We start from the raw sequence: 11,573 nt of genomic DNA, 5'->3' as shown, positions 1-11,573 counted from the left end.
GGACCCGCAATTTTACACATACCCTTCTTACAACTACACTTCTGTTTAACTAACATTATTGCATAGGACAGTAGGATCTTCACAATGTGGAGAGCGGGCCTAACCTGGAGGTACTGCAATAACAGGACAACCCGGGGGAGTGGTGTGGCAAGCCACAACGCCTAACCCTGAGGTGCAAAATTCAAATTAATACAAGAGTGAGGGAGTACCCAACATTTCAGGTATTATTCTGAAAAGAACAGATACTACACTTGATCTTGGCCAAAAGGCCGATAAGCGACACCATCTGCTCTCAGGCCCTCACTCTATTTGACTGAACTAATCTTCTGATCTTAAAGTTATGGTGGCTGTAACAAAACCACCAAACTGATCTTTTTTCATTGTGGTAAAAATACTAGCCTACAGCATTTCTGTCCGGTGAGACATTCTATTCTATACTTTGAAAACAATGTTATTATTGTAATTGCAAGTGTAATATCTATCTATGACAGATATTGTTTGGCTGTCAGTTATTCCTCAATTCTCTGATTTAAAACGACTAAGTTGCTATTCCAAATATATCCATGTATTCTGAAAGCAATGCTAAGCATTAGGAATGATCTCGCCACCACACCTCTGATTACCCTGCGTAGGTTTGCAAGTCGGAATCCTATGCAAGGATAATCAAGTGCGAAAAGACTGCTGGACTGGCTAACCGATGTCCGGTTATTGCTTCAACCGTCCTCAAAGTCCTTCTATTGCTAATTACCTATTTATTGTATGAAAGGATCTCCGCGATAAATAATCAAGTGCGGAAAGACTGCTGGACTGGCTAACCGACGTCCGGTTGTAGCTTCAGCCGTCCTGAAAGCCCTTCTACTTCTAATTACCTATTTATTGTATGAAAGAATCTCCACGATGTGGAGAGTGGGCCGAACCTGGAGGTACTGCAATAACAGGACAACCCGTGGGAGTGGTGTGGCAAGCCACAAAACCAAACCCTGAGGTACAAAAATCAAATTAATACAAGAGTGGGGGAGTACCCCACATTTCAGGTATTAATCTGAAAAGAACAGATACTACACTTGATCTTAGCCAAAAGGCCGAGAAGCGATAAAGATTGGTGTCCAGTGTCATAGCTTGGCTGGACCAACAAACCTTACATTTGTGGTGGCTCAGTTTATATTACGACTTTCTTTTTTCTCAGAAAAAAAATAATTTGGTAAGCAAGTATTAGCCCATATTGCATAAATTTCCTCAATCAGTGAATAATTGAATTACTAGAAAATGGTTCTGTCATCCCAATGTACTTCTGAGACTAAATATTAATCCCCAATCCGTAATTTTACCTATACATGATTGGCTAATATGTACAACTCCTCATGCGACTTTCCTGCTGCACCATACCTCTCTTCATTTTTCAACCATACTACACCAATGTTCTAAAATTTGTAATTACCTATATTTACACACATTATAGTCTATATTATCATAAATAATCTGTTTAACATCTTGTACAATTGTTGTAAAAGAAATAAGAATGAGGAGACAGTCACAGCTGACACAATATGACCTTTTGACCCTTTCACTACCGTAGATGGGAGTAAAGAGCATACAAGGTACCACATGAATTGATTTAAGCAGCATTGGACAAGATATATTTATGGGGAAAAAACTACGAAAATATGAATAACTAGTTTAAATAAAAAACTACAATATGGTACAGCTGCCACACACAAATGCATTGAGGGCAACCGTGTTTCTAAACTTGGGCCCATATCTAAGTGCATAGCCATCGGGCGTCCCAACTCCCAGCTCTTCTGAAAATATTCTTTATAGGAGTGTTCTACCTTATGCCTGAAGAAAAACAAACCACATTGCCGTTTTAGAGTAAGCGCATTGTCATTTCGTTGTCAAGATTACAATATTTTGTGCGGAAATACCTTAACGCAACACCAAGAGACTTTTAATTGCGCTTAGGATACGTTATTTCTTTTAGTTGGCTCTGATAATGACGCTTATCTTCATAGTAATTGAGATATGACATTACGCATCGCCGTCGCTAAAACAATAGCTTGAATTCCGTGAGAATCACCTACGATTATCGCTAACAGACAGAAATGATAAATGTGAGAAATCTTTGCGTTATTGGGTTTTTTGTTTTCTTTCTGTGCCTATCGTATCTTTTCAATTCCCAATGTTGCACGAAGCGCATCAACTCCGTTTTGTAACTTCAGAAACGTCAAATTAGATAAAGATAATAATGTATTCTATGAAAATTTCCCGAGATTTCAAGGGAAAATATTATTTTCACCAAGATGAAATGCTGTCGATTTAAATTTATATCATTTATTATTATTTATACGAAAATAACACAGACACAATCGAAATGTAAAAGCTTGAAAAATCAACTATCATCTTTATAAATATCCGCATCCCGAGTTCAGTAATGATAATATTGTACGCTTAAAATTGGGTCCGTAATTTACAAACTGTGACGTGGAAGAACAAATCCGCTAAAAATCACATTCAAATTAATTTGTGTTGTGAATTCACTTCTTAACCCCTCTTGGCGCCCAAACCACATGCCATTTTGAATGGGTATTTTTAAAATTATTTTTTTTTTGTCCACCATTAATAGTCGTCTTCAACACCTGTCGCCGATGTGAACTCACAGTATTTGTGATAAAAACAGTTAGGTTTTTGAAGTACCTTTTTATTTAAAAAACATTTGCTATTCAAGAGCATAACCTAACCCTAATCCCATGAGGCGAAGTTTCTCGCAGCGAGATTTCCTACGGCGAAATTTCCTGCCGCGAAATTTCCGAACACGCTCATAATATCTTACCAACATCGAAACTTTCGAAACGATCGCGGCGAAAAAAAGGATCAGCGATTATGCCGCGTTGTTACAGAGTTTTAAGTCTTCTAGTAATTTTCTAAAGGAGTATCGACAATACTCGTTATCGGTATTCGTTAACAATATTCGAATTATCCGATTCCCAAAAATATTCGATTTCGCTCACTATCACGGCGCATGTGAATATCTTATTGAATGACGATAAAAATTTGACTAGATTAACAATAAATTACAACAAGTAGTAGTTTACATTTGATTCACGTTTAATCGATGCTACATTTGTGTATGTTTTATGTGTACGATTATAATGCCACTATCGATGAATTCCAAAGGTATCGACTTGTTAATTAAAGGTATCGATGATGCCACTGACATCCGCAAGTTGTAGGCCTCTCTTAAAATTAATTTTCACGATTGTTATCGTTTTATTTCTAAATACGGTTACATTTGTTTCTCCCGTCAAATAGCTAGCACATTTATGAAAGAACGAAGAGCGAACAATGCGACATGGTTATTGCCGATTACGGATTAATGGTCGACGATGAGTATATATGTTTGAAATAGAACATGCATAATATTCTCCGAACGGCGTCTGCAAAGGGACGCGAGCTGCACGCAACGGTGTTTCGCTTTAAACGACACACAATTTTCACCCCATTAAAAATCCTGGCTTCGCGCCTGCAAATCTGCATCTACTGATCTATGATGCTATGGTAAACTGAGTACAGCAGGATACGGTACCGGTACCATGCTTCTCTTTGCGCACAAATTGAATAATAAAACATTTTACGAAACCATTATTGAGGCCATCAGTACCGGAATGATACAACTTACATGACTTACCGGTACCGTATCTCAGCTCAACTACATGGTGGTCTAATCTGATCAGTTTCAATACAAATGTATGTATCCCGTCTCTGTTTTACTGTTCAATTATTATGCAGATATTGTTACATTTTTGAAGCAAATAAACATACATACATACATATAAAATGCCTGCTTATTCTAAAACTAACCGTTAGTACCGCTACTATAAGATTATGATGTCCTATTATATTTGTAATAACGACAAGGAATGTAACCATGGTACGGTTCTGAATCTACGGTAGGTACGGTACATACATGCATAACTGTAATTTTAAACATAGGCCTACTGTCATTCCGGTACCAAACGAACAGCACAGACCTAACAACTATCTGAATACACATTTGCGACAACGACAGGTTTACAAGCGCGCCAAATTATTCCATGTTCAATATAATATAGTCTATCTATCTTGTACTTGAATGACAAGGCAACTGATATTGGTACAGATAGTCCGTTGCCAAATAAGGCGTAAACAATTGAACATAATGTACTAGTCAGATTCACTACCGAACTGACCTAAATCAACCGAATAAACAATTTGTTGTTCTGCATATATTGCACAGCGGGGGTTCATCACAAGCAGTTATTAAAATTAAACAGCGCACGACAGGGACGCTTACAAAGAAGCTTTTTACGCACATGGGGAATTCTTATTAAAATCTTGTTTATGAAACATTCTGGCCTGCTAATTTAAATACAATATCATTAGCAAGTTGTTTTCCCTTGCTCCCTGCTCATAGTTATAAAAGTTAGGACTGGAGTAGGGGATCCTTGCACAGGTGTTATAAACGATAAATCCCTTGCAGCATAATATGGGTGTGCAATGTAAATAATTACATTTGATTTAAGTTAAAACCGCGATGAGGTCCAATGACTACTCGCTGCATACTCTCCATAAAAACTTTCCATGTTGATTGGAAATTCTGGCAGTCATTGCAGTGTTCGTATCCTCTGCTTGTACACGACCGATTTTATTTAGCCTTGTTCGGAGCAAAATGCACGAGTAAGCGTCGTGTTACGTCATATACAAAAAAAATTGGCCCCAACCCAAATTAGTTTTGGGCTGACTACGAATTTGTTAATAGCCTTACTAGGCGGACCGTGTCAATCCTATAGATCTGGGTTGAGCACGTGGCAAATTTTTGTTGACATGAAGTGCGACAGCATCACTGGCATTCATTGACCCTGCTAATACGAGTGTTTCCTCGAAACTCTGGTTTCCGTGAGAATGACCAATCGGCAATTACGACTGCTCAACAATGAAGCAACATTTGAAATTTATGTAATCACTCAGACAGAATTCCAGCCCGGTTGTAAACATGGTCTCGTCTTCGTGCTTTTGCGTGCTATTTTTCAGTTTTAGATGCATTCACATAAATCCAAAACCTCCAACTGCAAAGCCATTCATATAAATTATATTCATTCACTGTAATTTTAACTTGAGTTCCTTTATTGTTTCCTTCCAAATCAATATATATATATTATATAAAATAAACTTATACTTATACTTATAATTTGTATACGTACAATGGCCTATCGTCGTATCTATATTATGTCAGGTCTAATTTTGGCATGAGTTTCAACAAATCAGTGATATACCGCTGGCAATGTTTAACGCCATAAGAATCATGCTCTTCAAAAATATCGAATGCAGCCCATCATGGTCTCAATCGAACCCTGCGGGGTACTCATCGATGCTGAAAATCTATTTTTAGACTTGTCAGATTGATAAATATTACCCTGTTAACCCTGGGGTTCAAAATCTACCGATTTCGAAACACTTTAACAGGCTGCATGACCAAATGTGGCCGTTGACTAAAATAGAGTGTGCAACTGTGTTGGTATCACAACGTCCTCTATTGCGTAATACATGTAATTCTGGTTTCACTGCACAGAGACTGTTTATTAGTTGAGCCAGCGGTTCCCACACTTTGTTGTTGTGTTGTTGTTGTTTGTGCGACGCCAGATTATCAGAAAAAGCTAAAAGAAATAGCTGCCTTTAAATCAAACTCAATTTTGTGATCGTTAATGTGTACTTCAGGCTTTTTAACCAAAAAAATCACTCATGTTCGCTGAACTTGGTTCAGCAGATAAATAAACTGCAGCTAACGAAATTGCAGCAACTAGTGTCTACGTCTAGACATCAGCATTCAAAACTCTTGAAATTTGCCAAATTGGTTGGGCAACCCTAAAATGCGGGAAACGGGAACGACGGGAACTACGGGAAATGCACTAAAAAGCGGGAACTGCGGGAACGACGGGAATTTGTCAATTTGAAATTGCGGGAACTACGGGAAATTTCACAAAAGACGGGAATGACGGTAATTTGCTTTAGGGTATGGGAAATATGTATTTTAGAGTATGTGTGGGGTAATTTTGCATTGAATAGCAAAAGCAACGGCAAGTTTATACGGCGCTCCCGAAGTATGTGCAACAAGATGACGCACAACCTGAACATAGTATGTATACCAGGTTAGAGATCAGGTTGTGTGTCATCTTGTTGCACATACTTTCGGAGTGCCGTTTATACTTGAGTGTGCATGTACGGGGTAATTGTACTAACATACATATTATCCGAATACATATTATCCGAATCCGAATATTATTAGAATCTATTAGTGAAATTTCCGTATCCACACAACCCAAGCGTATATTTCCCGTTGCTTCCATTTTCTAGTGCAATTTCTTCTAAACATACACTGAAATGAGTATTTCCCGTACTTTAACGCGATTTGCCGTCGTTCCCGCATTTTAGATAAATTTTCACGTACATACACCCCCAAGCGTATATTAACCATTGCTTTCGTTTTCTAGAATAATTTCCCCTAAACATACCCCAAAATGAATATTTCCCGTACCTTAAAACGATTTCCCGTCATTCCCGCTTTTTGTGAAATTTCCCGCTTTTTAGTGAAATTTCCCGTAGTTCCCGTCATTCCCGTAGTTCCCGCATTTTAGTTTTTGCAATTTCCCGTCGTTCCCGCAGTTCCCGCATTTTAGTGCATTTCCCGTAGTTCCCGTTTCCCGCATTTTAGGGTTGCCCAAATTGGTTGGTTCGGCTATGTTGGCGACATGAGTTACAAATCATGCAATTAATCCCGATGCCAATATCCACCTGTAAAATTTTGGGGTAATGTCAAACGAACCAATTTTTGGGTATTTCGAACAAACCTAGTTCTTAGTACATGCTTACCTATAACATTTTTCAGAGTGAAGATATAAAAAGCATTATGAGAATGGCGTCACGTTTCGACACATAGTCCTCCGATAAAATCTGCCTGGGAGAACATGGCACTGTATTAGAAACGTACCAACCTGTCAAAATCCTAACAAATGTCAGTGGTTCTATACATAAAATGTACGTTATTTACATGTCGGTAGTTCTATACATAAAATGTACGTTATTCACACACGATTTTTATTTAAAAACATGACATACCCCATTATGCTTAAATTATTTTCAGGTTACGTGATTTTTCTTCATTACAATACAGACTACACACTACAGAGTGTCTCAAAAATAAGTATACACTTTTAATTTTGATTTGCTTTTCAGGTGCTCACCATAGAGCGTTCATTTCTTCAGAAAACATAGTATGGACAAGTAGTAAAATTTAGGTATTGTTTGGATTTTTCATCAACCCACACAATGACAAGGAGATTAATCCAAGGAATGAGGTGCAAAATTGCTGTTTGGCAAGAAGCATATAAATCAGTTAGGCAAGTTCAGCGGCACTTTAACAGAGAATATGGAATTAATTCGGCTCCTACACGACGGACAATTTATGCAATTCATCGTAAACTTAGATCTGTAATTGATGCACAAAGGTCAGGAAGACCAATGAGCGGACGCTCTGAGGAAAACATTCAGAGCCGAATTAATTCCAAATTCTCTTTAACGAGGCGCTGAGTTTGCCTCACTGATTACCATGCTTTTTGCCAAACAGCAATTTTGCACCTAAATGCAAACATTACCTAAATTTTACTACTTATCCATACTATGTTTTCTGTAGAAATGAACGCTCTATGATGAGTACCTGAAAAGCAAATCGAAATTAAAAGTGTATACTTACTTTTGAGACACCCTGTATACAACGGACTGGAAACATATTTTCATGGCATCAAAAATATTTTCGCCAGATCTAGATATGTGGTTGTGATTTAATTATCACCATCAGTTCGATACCCGTTTATCGGTTCGAAGGTCGCTGATATATACATGAAAACAAAGCGGTGAATACATAGTTGCTATGCTCTGTAACTCTGATGTTTAATGATCGCATTTGTTAGTACAAAATATGTAACCGTCTTAACGTCATTTTTAAAGAAAAATAATTAATTCAATCGAGTATGAAGTATTCTTTCAAGTTACGAATCATTTATGAACCACGCATGAAAAAGTCTTATTTCAGTGTTTTTCCCCCAAGTAACAAAAAAATACGAATTTGTAGTACATTTACACAAAACCCGGCATTTTTGTAAGGTACACCGCTAGGGCAACCCATTGTGTCTGCGTACAATAGTGTTTGGGACCCCGATATAACATAAGCGATGGTTATATTAGAAACATATCGCGTCCATTCATGTCTGGTGCGCATTCCATAGTTTCCCTGTTTATTAGTAAATCCTTAACTATCAAATTCTCTGTGCCTGGATACCGAAACGGAGAAAATTACAGGTTGGACATTCAATTTATTCATGGTACATAAGCATCGTTTGAAAATTACCGTTAAGTCGTCATCATCCAACAATCCTTAGTTCAAATTCTATTTTGAATCATTCTAAAGGTATATGCGAACGACTAGGATGTCATACAAAATAGAACAGTGACTCTTACGCGGACGGAGAACGATAAAGGGAAATAAGAATAAATTAACTAAAAATAGAATCTGAGCTATATCCTACTTTTTTTTTATATATTTTCGGGATCATTTTAAATATTGTCATATAATAAAAACGCCCTAATCTTGAAACTGAGGGCTAATTGATAAGAGAGATAATAAATGAAATTCACTTATAGCCAGTGGTTTGATAAAAGCATATCTGAGAGACGAGTTAGGTACGAGGTTTTAGTCTAACACGAAGATGCTTTGTATATGCTACAATGTAGCATACACTCGCAGAGAGAATATTAAGAAAGCCACGGGAAGTCAAATTTTATCTTTTTTGAGGTATTGTTATTTATTTATTTCATTCTGGACCATATGCGATTATAACGTCCCGGAAGCTTATATCGAAATGATAAGGGAATTATTCTTGTAGAAACTGTGCAGTGAATACCACTTCTTCCTCAAATATGTAGTCAGACTATTTTCAGGGGTGACCAATATTTAGCCACAATCAGATTGATAATGAGTACAAAATTATTGAATGATAACGGTCAAAATTGTTGACATGTGTAACTTACCTTTCTACATTATCACACAACATCTGAGTTTTTGACTGTCATTTGCTTTAAGTCTTTTTGGGGTCAAGCCTCAGTTTGAATCGCCATTACGTTATGAATAAGTATATATCGTACACTAGCGACGTTGTGTGGGGGTTAATACTTGTATGTGTTACCGAAGATGTATGGAATGATAGAATCATGCTTGCGTATTAAAAAAATATTACGAAAAAGCTTGCACATATTTTACTTACTTAAAATCGTCCAAATCGTCGTGCCAAATAGCGATATCCGCGATTATCACACATTGGCTCGTCGTTTGTTTAGCAGTTCGTAAAATTTAACGCCACAGATAGTAAAATATGCCAAATCGATTTCTAGATTTTACTACACGACCCCAAGCAAAAATACCGTATAATATGTGCAAAATGGTATGTTTCAATAGTCATTCGGACATGATCAGATAAACGCCAACCAAAACACCGATATAAATTAGACATGCCGGTAACGGCGAACACAAATTTCACTATAATACTTTTATGGGCGTTCAAACATTATAAGCTACAATATTCACAACGACAAATGGTGTTTTGCGTTTTGCTGAGTTCTAGTTTGACTTATGTAGTTATTTAAAACATCTTTCTCTACGTAGACCTGTGACTACTTTGCTTGTTAGCAGTCTGTTAACTTCAGTTGCGAGCAATATTTACATTCGCGGTCAAATTCAGTGATAATGAGCAAGTTAAAATTAATATTAGCCGTATCAGATTGTATATTAAGTTAGAAAGCAAGGTGAATGCATAGACCAAATTGATATTGAATGTTCTTTCCTGTGGACTGCACAATGCTGTTTAGAGTACAATGAAGTCCAGATTTTTAAGGTATTCCCTGTTCGGTCAAGTCAGGAAAGACAGCTTCGTCAGCTTTCTATATTTGCAATTTCCGCTACGTCAATTGACTTAACGTCTCAAATATAGGCCTACACCACTGTAACTGCTACCTTATTCCCATGGTCAAGAATTGGTCTGAAACAAAAAGAGCTGGATGAAGGTTGGTGGCAGCAGCTTTTCTCGAGCCACTAGGTGATGCTCGCATAACAGCAAGCCTATATTCTCGGTTTTGACAACAATAGGTTTGAGGAAATTTTGCAACATGAAAGAGAATGTAACCAGTAAACCATGTTACCAAAATAGCATTCTTATACTGAACTAAACCAATCGTATGGTTTCGAACATGTAATTGTATCCAATTCCCCATCAAATATCAACTGGATAAAACAAAATTCCACTTTTGCTTTCCATTAAAATAATGAATCTCAATGGAGTATTCTCAGATTTTGTTTCATTTAGAAAACATATACCGGTATATAATGCTTTTGGCCTGGCGCATTGGACGCATAAATCAGGCTTTTGGACATTGTGCTTATGTGTTGTCAATCATTCAAAAAAATTGATTTTCAACAGAGTCCGCTGGTATTATAACCTATACATTGACAGAGGTAGTATTTTCTTTCATAGAAGTGTGCTGTTTTCAAACGCCCACCAGGCCTCCATTAACTACGTCGTCACTTCCTGTAGATATTGTCACTCAAGAAAAAATATCAGATAAAATTATTTTTTAACTCTTTCGTTTGATTGGCAGTCAGATTGTAACTGCCAATATTTTTGCCACAGTAATTCTATACGACAGACCAATGAGAATATATGCACATTGGACAGACTGAAAATGTTAAAGGTATGTATAGAATATTATTACCTATAGTTTTGTAACATGAACGTGGAAAAGAGAGAATAATCTTTCAAATGGTTGGAAAGTATGTGTCTCGTGTCATTCAATTTGGAGGTATTGACGACTAACGCTTGCGATTATAATATTTTACCAGCGACATCTCGTTTGTGATTTGGTGTAAATGGATGATAAATATGTGATTTTTACCCTCGTTCTGTAATACATTTATGCCAACTACGTTGGACTCTCAAAATATCAACATTTGTTGAAATCAAGTGAAATTAAACTTATTAAGGCACCCACTGACCTCAACGATTGTATGTATATATAATAACTTAGTATATATCCGGTCAACTCGCATTTAAAAAGTGTCAATAGGGTTAACCGAATCCGTGCATATGATTTTCATTTTTGTCTTTTACATTCTGACATCTGTTTTGTGTTTAAGGTAACGATATGTATAAACATTGCGTGGTTGTGTTCTACCTTACATGATACCGTGACTAACGCCTGTGTTAAGCGAGCAAACTGCTTTGGCCTTCTCGTTTGGTTAAATGGCTTTATAAGCAGGAAACTGCTCGTTTTATTGAGCAAATCAAGCGAGGCCTACCTACAGCTCAGTCACAAAAAATCAGCCGGAAGTAAACCGGAATTAGAGATGACTTGCCGACCGAGATGACGACCCACCTACCTGCATAACAGTATAACGCATAATACATTCTATCCTTCGCAGCACCACTGCCGGGTACTGG

The 11,573-nt window shown here is 37.2% G+C and overlaps 2 non-coding genes across 2 annotated transcripts; both read right to left on the bottom strand.

The window, feature by feature from the left end:
• Window positions 1-88: 88 nt before the first annotated feature.
• LOC120340243 (U2 spliceosomal RNA) lies at window positions 89-281 on the bottom strand. The gene has a single exon (XR_005569293.2). It is a non-coding gene; the product is annotated as a U2 spliceosomal RNA (small nuclear RNA).
• A 620-nt stretch (window positions 282-901) lies between these two features.
• Window positions 902-1,094, bottom strand: LOC120340261 (U2 spliceosomal RNA). The gene has a single exon (XR_005569310.2). It is a non-coding gene; the product is annotated as a U2 spliceosomal RNA (small nuclear RNA).
• Between the last annotated feature and the right edge of the window lie 10,479 nt (window positions 1,095-11,573).

This window comes from Styela clava, chromosome 9 (assembly GCF_964204865.1).
Source record: "Styela clava chromosome 9, kaStyClav1.hap1.2, whole genome shotgun sequence".
Taxonomy (NCBI): Eukaryota; Metazoa; Chordata; class Ascidiacea; order Stolidobranchia; family Styelidae; genus Styela; species Styela clava.
This window is presented reverse-complemented; position numbering and strand designations above follow the sequence as displayed.